At 45.4% G+C, this 20,735-nt stretch overlaps 1 long non-coding RNA gene across 3 annotated transcripts in view; it reads left to right on the top strand.

The window, feature by feature from the left end:
* The window catches only part of LOC135453644 (uncharacterized), a 110,961-nt gene extending 92,219 nt beyond the window's left edge, over positions 1-18,742 (top strand). For all 3 annotated transcript variants that reach the window (XR_010441910.1, XR_010441911.1, XR_010441912.1), the window contains 2 exons: positions 13,055-13,153; positions 17,751-18,742. This is a non-coding gene — a long non-coding RNA (uncharacterized LOC135453644). The remainder of the gene's footprint in view (positions 1-13,054; positions 13,154-17,750) is intronic.
* Positions 18,743-20,735: the final 1,993 nt, after the last annotated feature.

Here is a 20,735-nt window from a genome sequence, read left to right as displayed (position 1 = left end):
CATTTGTGGCAGTCCTGATGTAATACTTTGTCTGTTAATATGCAGTAATCTTTCACTTTACAGCGTATGACTAGGCAGCGATCTGTCTTTATTAACTTCAGATTCTGCGGAATACGTTATATTTATTTTGAATGCAGGCTTTCACATACTCTTTTAAATATTAATGGCTGGTCTCCAGCAGTCAGCATAAATATGATTTGCATTAGCACTAGTCATATCATATTGAGTGCCTTTGATGTCAACTATTCAGGGTACTAATATCTGACATCATCTCCCGAGGTCACTGACAACTTTGACCTTTATTCTCATGCACAGTTTCTATAGTCTCAGAAGCTCTTTTGAATTGATTTGAAATTTTGACTCTTCCCTTTATGAGGCAGTAAAATTGATAATTATTCAGATGGGAACTGAGTACTGAGCGAAAAATCAATTCCACCCGCTCTCTGCTGCGTATAAAATTACTTCTGAGTCTGCCGGACTGAACGGATGGCCAAGGTAAAAGCAGCAGGCAGGAATAGTGGAGAGGATTAGCTGGACAAAACTAATAGCCTAAAGGGATGGCTTTGGAGATGAGGGAGTGTGTCGGTTGGGGGTTATTATTAGCAATGATGGGACTCATTGATCATATGTTTACATCAGGTTTCCATTGGGTTATAAATCAGCCCTGAATAGAAGCGGAACCCAGGGCCTGGTGCGCTACCGGGGGCACGGCGTATTAGATTATTCTCACTTTCACACTCGGATGAAAAGTGAGACATTGATTATTCATTGGCTGGCCATTAAACACTGGGTTTATGGACGATTTGACTATCATAGAAGCTAATGAACAAGATTGCTGCTTCCTAACCAGCGGTTTCAGTTTTCAGGACATCTGTTTGGTCTCAGTAATGCATAACCCTGTTAAGGAGCGGGTCACAGACGCTTAACGGCGCTGAAACCCTGCGGCCTGCTGCCAAACCGTGCTGCACTTCGGGGCTCTGGCGGCTCCGTACCTGCGCCGCTCCCAGCCGGGGCTCGGGGCTGCCGTGAGGCTCCGGCGGCAGCCGGACAGCGACCGGCCCCGCTCGGGCCCCGCAGCGCCGCCGGTGTGCCCCGGCCCGGGCCGTGCCGTGCCGGGAGCTCGGGCAGCGCCGGCCCCGCGCCCCGCCCAGCGCGCCCGGGGCAGGGCAGCGGCTCCGCCGGCACAGCCCGGCACGGCATGGCATGGCACGGTACGGAACTGCCCAGCACGGCCCGGCCCGGCACGGCCCGGCACAGCCCGCCCGGCACGGCACAGCCCGGCACGGCATAGCCCGGCACAGCGCGGCACAGCCCGGCAGGCCTGGCACAGCCCGGCACGGCATAGCCCGGCACAGCCCCGCACAGCCCGGCACGGCCCGGCACAGCCCGGCAAGACCCGGCACAGCCCGGCACGGCCCGGCACGGCACGGCATAGCCCGGCACAGCCCGGCAAGACCCGGCACAGCCCGGCACGGCACAGCCCGGCACGGCAGCGGCACGGCACAGCCCCGCCACGCCGCTGGCACAGCCCGGCAAGACCCGGCACAGCCCGGCACGGCACAGCCCGGCACGGCACAGCCCGGCACGGCACGGCATAGCCCGGCACAGCCCGGCACAGCCCGCCCGGCACAGCCCGGCACGGCACGGCACAGCCCGGGGTGGGGCCGGGGCCGAGCGGCCGCCTCGCCGGAGCAGAAGCGGGCGGTCGGTGCGGGCCGGACCCGCGGGCGGCGGGAGGGGCCGGGGCTGGGCAGGGGCGGCTCTACGGGCCCGGAGCCCTCCCGCAGCAGGAACCGCCGCCCGCCCGGCCGCGAGTGTCCTGCGGCATCACTGTCATCATCATCATCACTGTCATCACCATCATCACCATCATCATCATCACCATCACCCCCATCAGGCCCGCGCTGCCCAGAGCTGTGGGATCGCACCCCTCGATCCTGCCTTGCTCCCTCACGAGTGACCCGCAGCAGCGCGGGGCTTTAATGGGGTGCTGTGACTGTTCAAAGAGGGAAAATAGAGAACATGGAAGTGAAACAGCTCCGTAACGCTCAGGAGCAAGCTTCGGCATCCCTGGGAAACTCAGCAGGGGCTGCTGGCTCTGGCCGGCTTTTGCCGTGCCCGGGCTCGCAGCCTGAGCTCCATCTGCAGAGAGCCCTTGGTGAGAGGATCTCACAGCCACACCCAATTAATGTGGGAAGTAATTTCAGATGTATGGGTAGAACACAGTATTAAGTTTACTGCACTCAACTATTGATGTTATGTTCTGTTCTAAGCACTTTGATAAATAGTTTTTAAGAAAGCTCCTACTTTGTCATTTTTCTCAAATTGAGACTTGAAGCCTCTGCTGCTTCACTTTATAAATGAAAGTGTAATTTTTGGTCTTAAGAAGCTACCTTTACCTTCTCTTAATGCTGATCTTGCTGAACTCTACACATTAGGCTGTTAGCTCAATTTTTGTGTTGTAAAATACTATTCCTTTTAGTTCTTTCCATGAAAAAAAAGTCGATTTTTGTGGCATCTTTCACCTGCAGTTCTAACAAATGTTTATGAACAAGGCAAAATAGGTAAAGAATTCTTGCTTGCATCTCTGAAATGATTCTGTGCTGGATGCAGAGGGGATAAATGGTTGAATAGAAACAGGATTTCAGTGGCATTCCAGTATTCACTTTCTTTCCTGGGTGTTTCCTGGGCAGGGATGTAAAATACAGGGAGGCCAAGTGAGGGACGGCAGTGCCCAGTGATTCCTTGCTGTGCATCTATTTCAGGAGGATCATGTGGACAATGAGCTGGGTTTTCCGTGAGCCTGAGCACTGCAGCAGGGTTTGGGTTCCCCAGCCACGGTTGCTCCGTGTCTCAGCCCCAGCGCTGGCAGAGAGCTGTGGGGCTGGGGCTGTGGGATGAGCCCGAGCTGAGCCCTTCCAGGGTTCAGCATTTCAGGGGGCAGCAGGTGGGCAGTGCTGGAGGAGGGGACGGTCGGCAGGGACATGGGAAGCGCCAGCATTCCCTGCCAGAGGAGAATCTGGTGGAATACAAGGGCTGGAGAGGGACCTCTGGACAGGAGTGTCACAGCGGGTAAGAGGGAAGGTGTGCAGGTGAACAAAGACCAGAGCCTGGAGCCAGGATGGGATGGGAGGTGCTGGGTGGGAAGAGGGGCTGATGGCCTGAGGAGCTTGCCTGGGCTGCCCAGTGAGCAAGGCCCCAGTGATGGGAGGCACCGAGTGAAGCAGCACGACAGGCACTGCCTGCAAAGTGGAAACCAGGAAGCAGAGGTGCCAGTAGCAATGAAAAATCAAGTGGCATTACTACAATGAGAAAGTATTATAAATTGCAACTTTCCTTCTTTCCCTTTTACATAGTGAAATAAGTGATGTTTTTGTTTTTCAGATAAAGCTCAGTGCTGTATACAGCTAGTGTGGAGTTATGCACAGTAATAGAGATAAAAACCTGCAGTGGAGCTGTGTTTATAACACGTGCTTCATGGCCCAGGCAGCAGCACTTACACATAAGCACATCACAAAGAATCTAATTGGCACTGGCAGGGGGTACTGGTGTGCAAGATGTTGAGTGCCTAAGACCCTCGCTCATATTTGTGAGCATATACTTCATCTTAAGAGCAGATCAAACCCACAGGTGTGATTGTTCCGATGCTTAAAATCAAATGTGTTTTAAAGGCTGAATCAGGATGAGGGTGCTCAGCTTTTGCTGGCTCAAGGCTTGAAAGTTGTGATAAAATAGTGAGAAGGATTTTCCCTGGGACATCTGTTTCAGCCTCTTAGCCCAATTTAAAAATGTTATCCAATACTACCATAACTTTCTTTATTAATTGAAAGGGATGGCGATATACCAGCTGTAGCCAAGCCAGCAGAGATTTGGGTGGCTAAGCAACAGAAAAGGCAGCATATTGAGTGAGCCAAAATTCAGTCTCAAAGTCATTTACTTTAACCAGTGACAATACGTTTAGACTCTAGTGTTTCGATTTGATTGATGGTTTAATATCATATATAATCTTTTTAATGAAGGAACCCATTTAAATATGTTAACATTTGCACTAGTAGTCTCCCATGTACATAACTGCATTTAATCATTACTCTGATTGTTTTTGTGGTTGTGTAATTTGCATCAGCAAAATAACTATGTCAAAGATGTGTTATATTAATGAAAGCTACAGTTGCTTCTCTTTTATACGTGCTTCTTACTGTTCATGTATAAAAACGGCAGCAATCCCAGTCCCAAGTATATTGCTAAATGTATAGTTATCACTATGTGTGCTGTCAATTAACAAACGAAAAAATTAATGAGCTTAGTGTCTTTTCTAATTCCACTTTGTTTAAAGCCTCATTGTGATTCGTTATCATGTGAACTAAGTAATTTAATTTTAAGACTTTTAATGTTAAAATACATCATCATTACTGATCTATCGGAAGATTTCACGGTCTTAATAATGGCGCTAAATCAAATTGGGAATCCCCTCTCAATCATCCGGGCTGTGCTGCAGTTGGCGGAGCGGTTTTGGGCTGGGGAGAGGTCCCGAGCGCGCTTTGTGCCAGCCCGGGAGCCACAAAGGCGCGCACGCCGCGCGAGGTGTGGGCGCCGCAGGGCCCCGGGCCAGGCAGCTGCTCCGTGTCTGCTTTTGTTTATCCCTTGCTGGTTTGTGTAGCCTTTAGGCCAGCACATGAAACAATCGCTTCTACAGGGTCAGCTGCTGGTCAGAAGCAAAGCAAGAAAAGGCTTTGCCTCAAAACGCCTCAGCCGTCGTTTCAGCGCAGCTGGCACCTGCTACTGGTGCGCAGCGGGAGGGTTAGGGGTCAAAGAGGCAGTTGTTCTAAACTCAGTGATGGCTTAAAGGGACTTGTAGATTAATCTGCTTTATTAACTTCTGTATATTAGATAACTATTGCAGTGAATGACAGTCCGTCTTTCTGAATAAGTCCCTTCACCTCATTCTCTTTTAAATTGGCTTTTGAGTAATGAATATTAAATAGAATACATTTCAGGGTAATTAAGTGGAAACATTAGGATGATGTTGTTTTACAATCATATCTATAAGTTTCTTGTGTATTTATCTTGCAATATTACTATTCATTGCTTTTTGCTAGAAGAACAAAAAGCATAAATGTTTCAATTAAACGAGAGGAATTGGCTGTATTTCTCACTAAACCCCGTGTCTTTGTGCTGCATAAGTATTTTGAAAAAGCAAATAAGTTTAGGGAGAAGTATAAAAATGTTTTATTCCTTGTTTACTCCCTGCAATGTAATACTTTACTTGGAAATGTTCAATTTTTGCTGGCTGTGGTTCTGTTATGATAATAAACACTAAGAGGTGCTGGTTTGGGGAAGGTCAAAAAATATCACTGTTCCATAGAATCTAACTAGTGATATGAATAGCACCAATAATTCTGTAAAGTTCACATTATAATTCGAAATCCAGTTAGAAGTGATGCTTGCAGTCTGGAAAGAAAGCAATATCTTTGCAAAATGGATAGGGAAAGGTAACAATCCATTCTGTGATCTGCTACTGGCAGATTTGCCACGTGAGTGATGAAACTCGCTCTCTGTGAATGAACTCCCTCCTCCATTTGGAAAAAAAAAAAGTAAATTTAAAATTCTATAATAGCTGCAGCTTACAAAGATGTTAATTGCTGTTGGATCTGAAGGCAGCAGCCGAGATGGTGCTGGTGTGGAGGTCCAGGGCTGGATGAGGCAGTTCCTGGGCATTCTGACTGGGAGCAGAGCAGAGACAGGGGAGGGTTTGTGCCCAAAACTCTGTAAGTGACTGGCAGACCCTAAATATGTGTCCCACTTAACCTTGGCAGATGTCTGGTTTTCAGTACTCTGGAAGTGAACCTCAGAATACACATTTTTCATGGGCTAATGCTGTTGGTTTTGTCTGTTTGTGATCCGGAGAGATATTTGTGTGCTCGAGATGTCTTCTGAAGTCATGGCCTCCAGCTGGGTTTTATTCCTTTGGCGTGTACTCATTTGGAGTTTTTACTGAGAATTGAGATTATTGGGTATTTGCATGTCTCCAGGAAGCTTCACAGCTTTAAAATAAAATACAGTTAACAAAAAAAAATGTCACAATGGCTTGATGAGATCTGAGAATGCTGTTACCTTCTCTCAGCTTAGCACGGCATTGTCTAGGTAAGCTGAGTGTAACTTGAAGAAATCCTCCCTGTGCATTGCTGGGCACATCAAATGAGAGATTTGAGTGTCTGGAAGAGCACCACACACAAAGGGCTGCAGCAACATGGGCTGTGACCTCTCAGTAGAACCATGTTTTTGAATTCATAAGTCGTTTTCCTTAAAAAAAAAAGAAATAGAAAAAATTAAAAATGAAGTGTGTGCAACCATTCTTTAAAATCTTTTTAGCATGACAAGTAAAGTAATCTTCCATTGATACTTAAAAGTCCATCTGCAGAAATTCAGGCAGAATGTTAGAGAGATGCAATATCTATTGAAATGCTGAGTGTCAAACTGCCAGGGTAATGTATTTAGTATGAAATATAATATTCAGTGCATTTTGTTTTGATGACTGCATGAAATAGCCGTGTGCTCTTAGCCTTTGTTGTTGTTGTTGTGAAAGATGATATTCACTGCCAAGTGTTGGTGGCTGCTCAGGACACAGGAGCAATCTGCTTATTACCAGCTTTATCATCTGTCTTTGTATTTATTTGCAAAAGCTTTGGTTACAGTTCAGTTCATCAGGATAACAAAAACACTTTTAATTGTTCCACAGAAGAAATTAGAATCTATTTATGAACAGTTTGAAAACAGAAGAGGCTGGCAATCTGTCAGGCAATGGGTAATTAATACTCATTTTAGGCTTTTTAAGTTGTGTGCTGGTCCAGTGCTCTGCTGGAGCCAGCAGAGGGGTCACTGTGCCCTCCAGACCACCCTGGCACAGTGGGCACAGCCCAGCTGCTCCTTTCTCCCACCCTCATGTCCTTCAAGGGGTGGTTTAAAGCCCAACCTGCCTCTTGTCCCTGCTAATCATCTCCATATCAATTGATATGGGTAAAACAATTACCCCTGTTCTAATTGTCTCTGGTTATTGTTGCTGTGTGGGGGAAGCCTCTGGCTCTGCTGCAGGCATGTGTCCATAGAGCTGAGCCTGCTCTGAGCCCGCCCTGAGCCCGCCCTGAGCCCAGCCTGAGACTGCTCTGAGCCTGCTCTGAACTCAGCCTGAGCCTGCTCTGAGCCCGCTCTGAGCCCGCTCTGAGCCTGCCCTGAGCCCAGCCTTAGCCCAGCCTGAGCCCGCTCTGAGCCCAGCCTGAGCCCGCTCTGAGCCCAGCCTGAGCCCGCCCTGAGCCCGCCCTGAGCCCGCTCTGAGCCCGCTCTGAGCCCAGCCTGAGCCCGCTCTGAGCCTGCCCTGAGCCCAGCCTGAGCCCGCTCTGAGCCCAGCCTGAGCCCGCCCTGAGCCCGCCCTGAGCCCGCTCTGAGCCCGCTCTGAGCCCAGCCTGAGCCTGCTCTGAGCCCAGCCTGAGCCCGCCCTGAGCCCGCTCTGAGCCCAGCCTGAGCCCGCTCTGAGCCTGCTCTGAGCCCAGCCTGAGCCCGCTCTGAGCCCGCTCTGAGCCCAGCCTTAGCCCGCTCTGAGCCCAGCCTGAGCCTGCCCTGAGCCCAGCCTTAGCCCAGCCTGAGCCTGCTCTGAGCCCAGCCTGAGCCCAGCCTGAGCCCTTACTGGAAAGTGTTGGTGTAGGTGAAATTGATGTTCTGTCCTCCCAAGAGGATTAAATAATGTGTAACTCATCACTGGGGCAGAGATGCTTGCAGGGGACCCCAGCTCCATCCTGTGTCACCTCTCAGACAAGAGGGCAGGCTGTACACACAGAGAGAGGCTCTCACTGTGGGCACTGTAAAACATGCCTAAGTGCTTAAGGATTCTCAAAGATGAGCCTGTGCTAGAAATCCCTGAACCTGTCTACTTTGTCATGTGCTGCTAAAAGCAGAGAGGAATGGGTATTAATTTTTTTTTTTTTGGTGAAGTTTTGAAAGAGCTCAGCCCTCTGGTACATCAGACCATCCTGAAATTTCTGTTATGAATTATGGCAGGTTGTGCATTCCACAGGTCCCAGTTAATCACAGTCCTGTCATCGTTAAAAACAGCTGTAGCACCATATAGTTACAGCCACTTGTTTAGAAATAGCTGAATCTTAAATAAGCAGCTTAGATTAATATAAAATGACAGTCTAGTAGCTGTAACTTAAAATCTCTGCATGCTACCAGCTAAAAAATGCAGATTAAGGATTGATGTCACAATCTTAAATTATTCCAGCCTAAGGTGGAATAACTTGCTGTCTAACAGGGAGCACAGATGGATAGGCAGGAAGAAGCTGTGCAGATACATGAGTTTGTAAACATCTGTCAGCTACAGCAGGTACCCAGATACAAAATCCTGCACTTCAGGCAGCGCATGAGCATGTGACATTCAGCAGAGGGTTTACATGAAATTCTGCACAGACAGGAGCAAGTCAACACACCCTGGAAGGTAATAATTAATGAAATATATCCTTCAGAAGGAGGAGGGATTCCATTCATCAGGCGTTGTCAGTACTGCTACTGTTAACTGTTCTGCTCCCAGAATGTGATGTAGCCAGCCCTTGGACCAAGCAAGATTGCTCCACCCTGTGAGACTCAGTGCTTTCCTGTTGGGGCAGTGTGCACTGGCCACTGGCATCACTCCTGCAGCTCTGGTGGGTGTCAGCATGGTCTCCCCTGACAGAGGTGGACCCAGTTCTGATGAGTGAGACTGGATGTGTGATAGTCCTTCTTGGAAAAAATTCAGATGCAACTGCAATTTGAAAATAACATATTCTGTCATGTAGGAATGGGGTCTCAGACAATGACTGTTGGAAAACCTGCTGGGGCAGGGCAGAGCTGTGTTGTGAACAGCTCAGGTGCAGACTGCAGCTGCTGCCCCTGCCCAGCAGAGCTGTGGTGGCTCCATGGCATAGCACAAACCTCTGCTTTGTAATCCCATCAATGCCCTGGAGGGCAGATCACTGCTGGCTAAAGGTGGGGAATTGGGAGGGGAAGCTTTGGAAGGAGCTCTTTGCACTCCTGCTCTGGGTTATTGTGCTATTAACGTAAGAACCAGACCACAGTGGCTCTGGTGCACATGGCAGGGGCTAAACCTGTCCTGAGGGTGTCCTGAGAGTGTGCTCATGCTCCTGTTTATATACAAAGTCAGCTCTGACCTAAGTTCACACACTCTTATTTTAGGACTATTTCTGCTGGCTCATGACTTGGATCTGCTTCAAGTGAATTCCCACACTCAGCCCTTTGGCCAGTTCTGAAGATGTGTTGGGAAATGCAGAGCTCCACATTCCCTGTAGCTGCTCCTTTTTCACATCACCCTTTTGGACACTGGGAGAATGGGAGTCTCCCAGCAGGATGTAAAACTGATGGGAATACCCTGTGAGAGACACACTTGGAGAATATTTCAGTCCATCAGCTGCTGGCACATTCTAGTTCATGGTGTGCAGTGTGTCTCCCAGATGCCTTGTCCTGGCACCAGGATTGGGTTTTTTCTCAGCCATTTGCTTAGTTCTCATAAAAGCAGGCAAAAAGGGCAGTGCCTGTTGAACTGTTGCAACAGAGGTACAGAATTGGGTCCCTCACACTTTTTAGCTTCAACTGTTGAATCCTGAAATTTTAGTTACTAATGTTTATTTAAATACATATACTGGAAGTGTCCATAAAGAGGGTGAAATGCTACATACTCTGAGGAGAATCTGGAGGAATCTGGTCTGGAGGGGGATGCCAGGCTTGGCCTGAGGGCAGTGGAAGGCTCTGGAAAGGGCTCTGGATCCATTGCCTGGGCTCATGGAGTGCCCGTGTTTCCTCTCCTGCCTCTCCCTCCCTCCTCCTGCCACAACTCCTCTCCTCTTCCTGTACATGTCATGGAAATTGGCACCAGGATGGGAGGGATTGGGGAGGGAAAAGGAAGGAAATATGAAAGTCATAAGGGAGAGGAGCTGCAGTGTCACCAACCTCCCGTGCTGCTCTGGACAGCTTGATAATATTCTGTCTTGGACTAATGTGGTTTCATCATGCAGGGGAAAAGGCACGTGGTTCTTCAACTCTTATATATTACAAAGCTCAGCTGATGTGCTGTTTATGACAGTTAAATATTTTTAGTTCAGGAATAATGGGCTTATTCTTGCTTTCAAGATAAATAAAGGCTTTATTTTCTGCATTTCATCTGGAAATTTTAGCTTTGAACATGAAAAATATAAATATGAAAGCCAAACTTTCTAGTAAATAAATATTTTAGAAAACAGATTAAAATTTAAAGTATTTAATAATCCTGGAGTATTGAAATCTTCCTAGTATTATTAGTAAATTATGATCTGTTTACTGATAGAGGAAAAATTGATGATGAAAGAACTAAGAATTCCAAAGGACATTTAAATTAGTGATTAGAGATCTTAAATTAAGAGCAGACTCTCCAAAGCTGGAGCTTTAAAAACCCACCAAATTTTATATGCTAAACAATGAAAAAAAAAGGTGATTTTTCAGATCTGAATGGAAACAATGAATGCTATTAACAGACAAGTATTTTGTTAAAATCTGTGCATGTTCCCTTCTAAATCCTTTGTAAAGAAATACTCATAGTTCTTTCTCTGATGTTACTGTAATGGTTTTTTTGCCAAAATGTGGTTTTTTGCAGCATAGTAAAGGATCCATCCAAACATATGGCAAAGAGAAGTGAGTTACAGGACTTGCAGTGTTGCAAATGTTCTGTTGATAACCTGGCACAGCAAAGCAGCCTTTGCAATGGAAGGGCAGCTTCTCTTCCTGCTTCCTTGCTTTATAGCTTTAAAAATGCTTCTGTCCCAACAACTGGCTTTGTTACAAGCTGTGAAGATGAAAACCTAGCGAGGAATGAATTATAAGGAGTCATAATTATTCTTCATGTTTGGAAAACAAGCCCCTATTGGTGCTTGTGCAGAGGTTTGGAATAGTTTGCTCTGGTTCCAAAGCAGAATGGAGCAGTTTTTGGCCTCTGAGTAATGGAGCACAATTGGTGTCATGCATAACTGTGAAATCAAGTGAAGAACTGGCCTTTCCCATGACAGACCATGTGTTCCTAACCTGGATGCTGAAATGATTTGTGGATCTCTGTGTTCCAGGTGATTTGTAGTGCTAGGATTCATCTTTTTCATTTAGTGAAACATGCTGTTTGACTTTGCCTTGGCCAGTTATTACAGGCTAGTTTGCAGTGTGGCAGCTCTCTGGAGACCCCGCTCACAGCTGCTCATTGGCCTACAAGAAAGGATTTAATGATTTTCTACTTCTTCTGTGTTTGGTTTTAGGGTGTGGATATTTTATAAATGTGAGTCAAACTATTTACTGGTGACATTTTACAAATTTTCTCTCTGTTTAATCTCTAAGTAATGTTTTTAGGTTTGTATATGTTGTGGCCTTTGGCGTTTGTTACTATCTCAGAGCATTTTATCTTTAAATGGATTCCATTGTTATTTTGTAATTTCTTTGTACAAGAATGGTGCCAATCACTAAGATAAGTCTTACCCTTCCCAGCTAGACACACACCAGAGGTACAGGAGTAGAGCTGAACAAGCAGAGGGCTCAGAGTCAGAGCTTTGTGGGGCTCTAGGGCAAAGTGAATGTGCAGCTTCTGCTTAGGTGCCAGCAGAACCTAAATGTGTGAGCTGCTGGATCTCAGTGCTTTGTAGAGCTGAGAAGTGGCTGTATCCCTGCTCTAGAGCTCTGTAAAGCAAGTCAGAGAATAAACTCAAATGTCTAAACTCTGAGGCTGAGTGTGTAACTGTGGTGGAAAGGGTACAGGCTTAAAGACCTGTGATAAATAGGTATGATTCGTGCTGATAAAAATTGAAACAGTAATCAATATTGATACAGTAATTCATATTTGAGAATAATAAAACAGTTAATAGTTAAAAGTTGTAATGCCAAAGAAGAGAGAGAAAGGAAGAGCTCCACCCACCACCCCCTTCCCAGCAGATGTTCTCAAAGACCACAAGAAGGAAGCTGAAGATGCAGTTGCTAAAAATGACCAAGAACCTGGTTGAGTCCAAGAAAATGCTAATTATAAAAGACTTATTGTTTTGATATGTAGATGCAGTGATACGTTAGTCTTGGCTTACATTGTACTGGCTTGGTGCGCATGTGTAACCCAAAGGTGAATTAAAGGACAACGAAGAAGACTACAGGGCCTTCATCAGTGACGACCCCCAAAGGCTTGTGCGACCACCAAACCGAGTGGTGGTGCATGCGTGGTAAAGGTGGTAATGAAGGCAGAGACTGAAAAGTGACGAACCAAAAATGGAAGGAGATGGTATTGACACATGGCATATAAAGAGTGACTTTTACTTAGCAAACTTGTACGTGAAGTAGCAAAAGTCAAGAACCCTGCCCTCCGTACCCCACAGTTGTTTTTGCTTATGCGCTATTATTTGAACCAAATTATACCTTATTTATATATATTTTCTAAACTATTCAATGAAAATTGTTGCTACCTTAAATATTGTTTAGTTTTTTTTGATGAGATAATTGAGCAAACATAACAGACCTTTTGCTGTAATCACAATTGCCTTGGTTGCAATAGGGAGTGTTCCTCTCCAGCCCTGGCAGTGTCCTACTCAGAGAAAGTTGGATGTGAGAAAACCAGAGCCTTGAAGAGCAGCCTGGGTTTTGTCTCAAACTCGTACAGATTGCTGGGCACACGTGTTGCTCTCTGGAAATAGTGTGGCAAGGGGGAAAATCCTGGAGGGAGCTTCAAAGCCTGTACCTCAATTAACTCTGCTCTAAGTGTCAGTTCACACTTCAGGTTTTATTCAACTTTGGCTTTTGAGATGAGCTTAGGCAATATTTTTTTTTCACTTTCTTCACTTGGTAGTTTTGGTTATAGAAATATTTGTTTGGAAGAAGGACTTTTGTAATACCATGTTCATATAGGAATCATCAGTGATTTCAGCAGTATTAGTAAAGGTTTCATGCATTTTTCCATCTTAGCACATCACACAGCTTAACAACAGCATCCACATTCATGTAAACTGTCTGACTCTTCTTTCAGATGATGTCAGTCCTAATGAACACCATCATCTTTGGAGACTGAAGAAACCAATGGCCTGTGTCAAGACTGCTGCTTAGACTCACACTTCTTAATGAGAAAGTAAGTGTTTAGGAAATTCTGCCTGATCACATGCCAAAATAGTTAAAATAATTACTACACATAGAACAGAGCTGCCTGCTGCACTTTCAGTTGCCATCTCTGTCCCTGGTCCTTGCTCCATTATGCTCATGTTAGGAATGAGGAGTGTATTTCAACCCATGCACCTTGTAAGCATCTTACAGATCGTTCCCAGAGGTTGAGTGGGTCCATTTCGATGAAAAATCCTCACAAACTTTTACCCCAACCTCTACACCCAACCTTCGATCATGCAAGGATATAATTAACCTTTTCCTAATAAACTTTGTTTTCATATTTCCAGAATTAAGCAGAAGTTATGCAAGCTCATCAGGCTTCTAGATAGAAAGATAAAACAACAACACCATGCAAATCACATCCGAAAAATTGCTTCCTAGAAAAATAGTTAACCAGTTTCTTTCTCTGAATGGTTTCCCAGGAGCAACTGGCTTTAGGGGGGATTATCTGAGTGCTCACACTTAACTGCTGGCATTGATTGCAGTTTGGGTTGTGTGCATCTGTGGCAGACTCTGTAAAGCAGGAAACAGGCTGCAATTCGCCCTTTCAATAAAATCTGAAGCTGTCAATTTGGATATGTCCATCATGTTTCCCTGGTGACTTCCTAGGGACGCTGTTCTGTGGGATGGGAGCCCTCTGAGGGACAGCCTTGATCCAGAGGTGTGCATTTTTTGTGTGGCGAGGGGTTGTTTCTGAGAATATTGACCTGTTGTCTGTGCCTTTCTGCAGAGCTGGCTCTAACTTTATTCTGAATTGCTTTATCTCCTGGGCACTCACAAGCCTCAGTGTATTACTGCTTTGGAGAATGAATTGTCTATACAATAAGAGGGCGCTGGAAAAAAAATCAGACACTAAGATTAGCAGCAACCGCATACATTAAAATTCAAACTGAAATCCCAGCCATGGAAGGAAACTAATAGAAGAAGAAAATATATCAAGAAGAGAAGCGCTGTCTCATCATTCACCTGTGCTGAAGGATCCAATTTTAGCCATATCTAACAGCAATGTCATTCATCTTCTTGGTGTGTTACTGTGATTTAAATCCAAGCTCTATAAGAGAGAGCAGTTCTTTTAAAATGATTGAGAGGGAATAAGGGTAAATTCAGTGTTTAGGAAAACTTTATGACATCACAATATTATACTTTACAGATGGAAGCAATATTTTCTACTTTGGAAGGAAAACTAATCATTTTCTATCTGCTCTGAGTCACTGCCTCATTATAAAAGTGGGATATAAGTAGTTTTCTGCACTCCCAATCTTGTTCAAGACGACACTTTTGTTTATATAATGCTTCTGATTTATAGTTCTTAAGGATTAGCCTGACTACATATTAATTATATGGTTTTGATGCTTCAGTATAAGAAGAAATTAAATATTTCACTTGAAGATAAAACCATGGAGCTGTAAATCATAAAGAATAAATTTGTGACTGTCAGAATATTCTTTTTACTGAAATTAGACTAGTTCTAATGATTATGTGTTTTGCTTAGCAGACATGGATATGTATAAGCACCTTTACTTAGGAACAAGTCTTATATTTCTTTTGGAAGAGTGACGAACAGGAAATAGGATTTGCAATATTTGTATTGCCCTTTTTGCATCAAGGTTATTTATTTCATGTTGAAAAAAAGTAGGACATGTACTTACATATAACTGTAAAAGTCATCTTTTCTTGGCTCATTCCAGTGCACTGCTGATTTATTTATTGGGAATGGCTTCCTTTACTTCCTTTACTGTCTCTATAGTTCTTGGGAAATAGCAAGCATGCAAGTTACCAGGTCTTACTGCTCCTTCCAGTACTGCTTTTTTATTTTCATGAGATCTTCTTTGCCCATAAGTGATTTCAAAAGGAAAGCATCATGTTTACTGGGGGACTCAGAAAAATTGGGATTGACACATGCCTGCTCCAATAGGGTTAATTATGCCCAAATGGAATCATACCCACAGCCCACTCTACAACAGCGCTGCTCCCTTGAGGCAGCAGGAGCTCAGTCTGGACTGGCATGTTTGGGAAGCCCAGAGCTCAGCACAGCTCCCTGGTGGTGGCACATGGATGCCATGGGATGCTGTGATCAGGAAGGGGACACACAGATGTTATTCTTTGCTGTTGCCTGGGGATGCTCTTAATGCTTTCCATTGTGGGGTTGACTTAAGTTCTTGGAATGCCTCTTTTCTAAAAACCACTTGTGGACACTGGCCAACGTCTCAGGACTGTGGCCTCCTCTAGTCTGGACTCTGCACTGATCACTGTTGTTGATGTTTGGGGTTTGGGGTTTGGTGAGTGTTTGGGGTTTGGGGTTTGGTGTTTGGGATTTGGTGTTTGGTATTTGGGGTTTGGGGTTTGATGTTTGGGGTTTGGGGTTTGGGGTTTGGGGTTTGGTGCAGGCAGGTCCTGTGTCCTTCACGCCTGCTCCCAGGCGATATTCGGAGTGGTTTGAGTGTTGCAGGACCCAGCTGGGATCAGCTGCTGCCTCTGCTCCAGTGCTGCTGCAGGAGCAGCAAAGATGGTGACACAGAGTATTGCTGGTGTGAGAGGAGCTGTCCTGGGGGCATGAAATTGGCCAAGGAGACATTAAACCAAAAACTCCCTCCACAACTGTGGAGTTGTCAGGGCTTAGCCTTAGTGTTACAGTTTTATTACATTTTCTTTCACTATCCCATATTTTTGCCTATGTACAGACAACTGTAATTTTGATGATAATGACGTATGATTAATTTGGGATTTGTTTAAGATTTAAACCGGTTTAAACCTTTTAAAGGTTTTTTAAAAAATCTGACAAACAAATCCCAAACTTCTGTCCTTTCTGACGCTCTGTGTGACACCCTACAAGTTACATTAACTTCAAAAGTCTACTACATTTTGTATCCTAAAAGCTGATTCTCAGCCTGCCTTTAACAAGTTCTCTCGTTACACACCTGAAATTTGTGGAATACAGGTAATATTCCTCTGGAGTGCAATATCAGACTGCTCAGGAACCTTGCCAGGTACGTGGGCACAGGTTCATCAGAATGGTTCATTCTCCTCTGAATAATTGTCTGTATAAGTACTTATCCCAGGGCTGTGCTGATGCCCAGGGCCATGACTGAGGCTGTGACTGACACAGCCAATGTAATAAAGGCTGAACAGGGTTATTTGACTTGCTTGGCTGTGGTAGCAGGGTGGTGGGCAGCACTACAGTCCCCTCCTGTTTCATATTTCTAAGCTAAATCAACATTCTCGTGAGGTGCTAAAAAGTTCTGCTTTAAGTAGCCTATAACTGTGCCAGAATATGATGGGAAGAGAAATACAGGAAGTGATGCAGATGCCTGAGCTTCCCAAGAGCCCAGAGCAGATGGCCCAAACTGGCACCACCCTAGAAAGGCTTGAGAAGTACTCGAGGATGCTGCTGCCACCTCTCCAGGGTGTGTTGGAGCTGGCTGGGGGCCAACACCCACTGCTGGTCCCCCTTCACCTCAGCCCTGGTGGCTGTTAGCTTTTCTGTGAAGCAGGAGGCTCCTTTTAACTGCAAATGCTTAAAATTGAGCAGAAATCAATTTCCATTAGTAAGAAAATAAGCACAATCATTAAAAAATAGGACTAGAATAAAGAATAACTTGCTAATTGCATCCTGTACCTGCACACAAGCCCCAGCTCACCCCACTGCTCCAGACACCCCCGTGCAGTGGAGGCAGGCAGGATTATTGCCTCTGATCCAGCAAAGAGACCTTTGCTGAGATCCCATCAGTTTGCAGGCACCTGTCCCCACAGTCCTGTGCAGGAAGGAGCCCTCAGGAGCTGTTTTGGGGAGACTTTATTAGCTTGGCTCTTGTGAGCCAGCAAAGCCTGACACAATCACAGCAAAGAGCATGCAGGCAACAGACAAAGAACATTTGAAAAACTCTAAATGTGGAGTGCAGACACATCTGGTACTTCAAATCATTTCTGTGTGGGTTTTGGATTGTTTTGGTGTTTGAGTTTTGAAAAAATAGAATCACAGAATGGTTGCCGTGGGCAGGAACCCCTGAGCAAACACCCCGATTTGGGTTGGGACAAACAGCAGCCAAGGTGCTCATTGCAGGGGAGGAGCTCATGTCTGGGCTCTGAGATGTCCTTCAGTCCCAGGTGATGTTGGCAGACAGATTTCACACCCTGTCCCCCAGGTGGTGAGCTGCTGGGGGTTTGTGTGTTTGTGCTGTGCCAGAGGGGTCTGCTCCCTCCTGTCACCAGCCAGGCTGGACTCTGGCATCCTCCCGGGGGGCAAGGTGGGGCTGGCCTCCATGGCACATCCAAGGAGCCCTTGGCTGCAGGCTGGGGAGGAAGGACATTTCTCAGCCAGGTGAGCTGGGAAAGCTTCTGGCTGCAGTCATTTCTCTGCTGGTCTCAAATGTTTCACACGTTGCTGTGCCCAGACTCACACACCACAGAACTGGCTCTTGAGGGCACCTGGTGATTCTGCTGCTGAGTCTTCCTCTGGTTTTCCCTCAATTGAATACACATTATAGTTTCTATTTTTATCATCTCTCACAATGTATCCCCCACAGTCAGGTCTCCTTTAACCAAATGTTTGGTGTCTGCTTTTCCAGGTCACTCAGAGCATGCTGGAGAGACGTGGCCAAAGCTCTGCACTGCAAAGGGGCCTCCAATCCCAAGGGCGTGGATCTAATTTGACAAGGACTTTGGAAACAGAGAACTGACTGATAAACCCTCTTGGAAAGTGCTGGCACCCTGTTATTTGTTAGAGAGATTTTTTACTCTTGTGAAAACTATTTTTTAAGATATTTTCCACATTTTTCTATCTCTAGCCTAAATGTAAGGATTTATAATAGTGAAAACAATGGAAAATCAGCCTTACTTTGAAGAATGTTTTCAGCCTTTCTTATCAAAATTTATAATCCTGTTGTTTTAGCTTTATGAAACAGTGTAAAAATAGTGTATAACTAGAGAAAAAAAGGATATGCATTCATTCTGAATTTGTGTCAGTTCATGATTCTCAGTTCTGTACATAATAGTAAATAATATCTCATCAGTTCAAACCTCTAAGCTCACTCTTAAGACATATTTGTTTGAAAATGAGATGAAAGCCAGTACAAACTTTATATGACACCTTTTCAAACTATTTTTCTGCAAAATGTTCTATATTTCTTTGCAGCACACATGGTTAATGACAATGAGGACCACAAAGAAGACTGAAACAAACATTTTTAGGCTATAAGTGTAGCAAGAAAATTGAATGTTGCACAGAGCGGAATGAGAGAGGATGGAGCAAGACTTAGTGAAGTACTGATGTGTTATTTCACAAGTACACATTTTCCAGGTCTTTAGAATCAGCAAAAACAGAAGCACAGAAGAAAATGGAGGTGTTAAAACCCTTCACAAAGCATAAAGTTTATCCAAAACTGCAGAAAAAAGAAAGAGACTTACCCTGGGGAGCAGTGGGTGTCCTGTGCTGGGCAGGAGGGGCTGGGGAGATGCAAAATGGATTGAAGGAAGACCTAATAAAAATCAGAACCTCTTAAACCATAACTCAGTGTATTATGTGGAAAAGCTATTATTTAATGTGTAATTACAAACTTGCTTTGGGATTGAGTTGGGTTTTCCATTATTTACCTAAGAAAAAAAAATATTTCACATATTTGTCATGTTTGCTGACATTTGTGAGTTCAGTAACATTTCACCACTTCTTAGATAAGAATGGGAATTATTAATTGTGGCCAACAGGGAGAAAAAGTTCACACCTGTATTTCTTACAGGGCTTTTCAGTTTTCTTCTTTGCAATTGTTACTTTTCTGCACATTTTCAGATGGCAGAAAGTACAGCTGGAAGTTTATGGGGGTTTATGCAGCAATATCCATCCAGAAAAGGCTGTGGGAAACAGGACTGGCCTTGCCCAGCTTGTCAGTTTGCTGTTCACATTTGAGCTCAGTTCAAGAAAGGATTTCAGCCAAAGGCTCTGAGCTCCAGGAATGCTGAGCATCTGAGGAGTAATCTGTGGAGGTAAAGCAACGCATGGAGGATACAGAAATCCATGGAAGTTACAGTAATCCATAGAGGCTACAGAAATCCATGGAGCACATCTAATGCCTTATGCATTTTTTGAAAAGACATAATTGCCTTGAGGGCTTTGGAATTTTTTTCTCCTTTAAAAACAGTGGAAACAACGGAGTGGGAAATGTCAAAGGGAGATGCCACTCAGAGCCCAAGCAATTTCCTCCCAAAGAACCAAGGTGAGCCTGTCTGGCAATGCAGAGAGTTGGGGGCTGTAGAACAGGGCTGATTCTCCCCCAGCTGTGTTTTATATCCTCGGAGAGCAAGGCAGGGATGCTGAGGCTCAGGTGAGTGCCCATCCATCCATCCCTGTGTGAGTCAGGGCAAAGGCAGAGCAGGGCAGGGACGCTGAGGCTCAGGTGAGTGCCCATCCATCCCTGTGTGCCCAGCCATCCCTGGGCTCAGCACACTGAACATGGGCCCTGCTTGCAAAGGAGCCTGTGAAGAGCTCAGCCCAGCATATGCACACCTTACAGAGCAATTCCTTGGCTTCATTAATGTTTTATTGCACAAGGAGTTTACGATGACAGCGAACCTCTCAAACTGCAGCGGGATAACACGCTTCCTCACCAGATTAAAAAATAATGCTGCTACAGGTTTATGTACCGGGGTGTAGACTGCTGTTAAGAGGCACTGCTTTGACAAAATTCTTTTTGAGGTTTACAGAAAGCATAATAAAATATGTAAGTTACATTTCTACAAACAAAAGCTATAACATAAGTTATTTATAAGCATGAGATACAAATGGTATCACAATAAATAAACCTTAATGGATACCTGTGGCATCCATCCTAATGTAATTTGCCCAGCAAAAGTCATATTTAGTATAAAAACCTGGCAGCAGCTGTGTGTTGGTATTTAAAGTAGGAATGAAGGAGGGAAGGAAGCAGCTGCTTCCCCAGGCTCATCCCTGACCTGTGGCACCTCCCTGCCTTCCCCCTCAAACCAGATGTCTCTGTGTCTTTCAGGGCTTGTCCACGATAATAGGATGTTCCCTGTCAGCTTCACTACAGCCTGATTTTATTAAAGGTGGCAGAAAGAAATGGAGCCCCATCTGCCCATCACCCTCTGCCCTTTCAGGGGTAGCTCCTTCCCCAGCACCTCCCTTGAACCCTCTCCTTCTCCCCTAGTCTCAGCCATTTGTGTAACAATGCATGTATTCTGAACTGAAATAAAGTTTTGGCTTTTAAAATATCACAGTTAAGGTTACCAACCCCACAGAGATGTGTTTTGGAACAGGGATTGAAACCACTGAGGAATGTTCATTTGTCAGAGGCTTTAGAACCCGTCAGCACTGGCTCTCTGAGTGGGGCTGAACTGCTTCCACCCATGGGACACAGAGGACAGGGAGTTTTGCTGTGTGTCTGGACCCCTGGGCAGGGCTTGTGGGGCAGGAGTCCTGATCTCCTCCATCTTGGGGTACAGGGAACATGCCTTGTTCCGATGGGGAAAAGGCTGCTGAGGGCAGAGCTCCATGACCCTGCCCTCCCGTCTGCCTTCATGGGGTGAGGGGAGGCAGGAGG

This window comes from Zonotrichia leucophrys, chromosome 13 (genome assembly GCF_028769735.1).
Source record: "Zonotrichia leucophrys gambelii isolate GWCS_2022_RI chromosome 13, RI_Zleu_2.0, whole genome shotgun sequence".
NCBI classification, from domain to species: Eukaryota; Metazoa; Chordata; class Aves; order Passeriformes; family Passerellidae; genus Zonotrichia; species Zonotrichia leucophrys.
The sequence above is the reverse complement of the archived record's forward strand: the minus strand, read 5'-3'. Positions and strand labels throughout refer to the sequence as shown.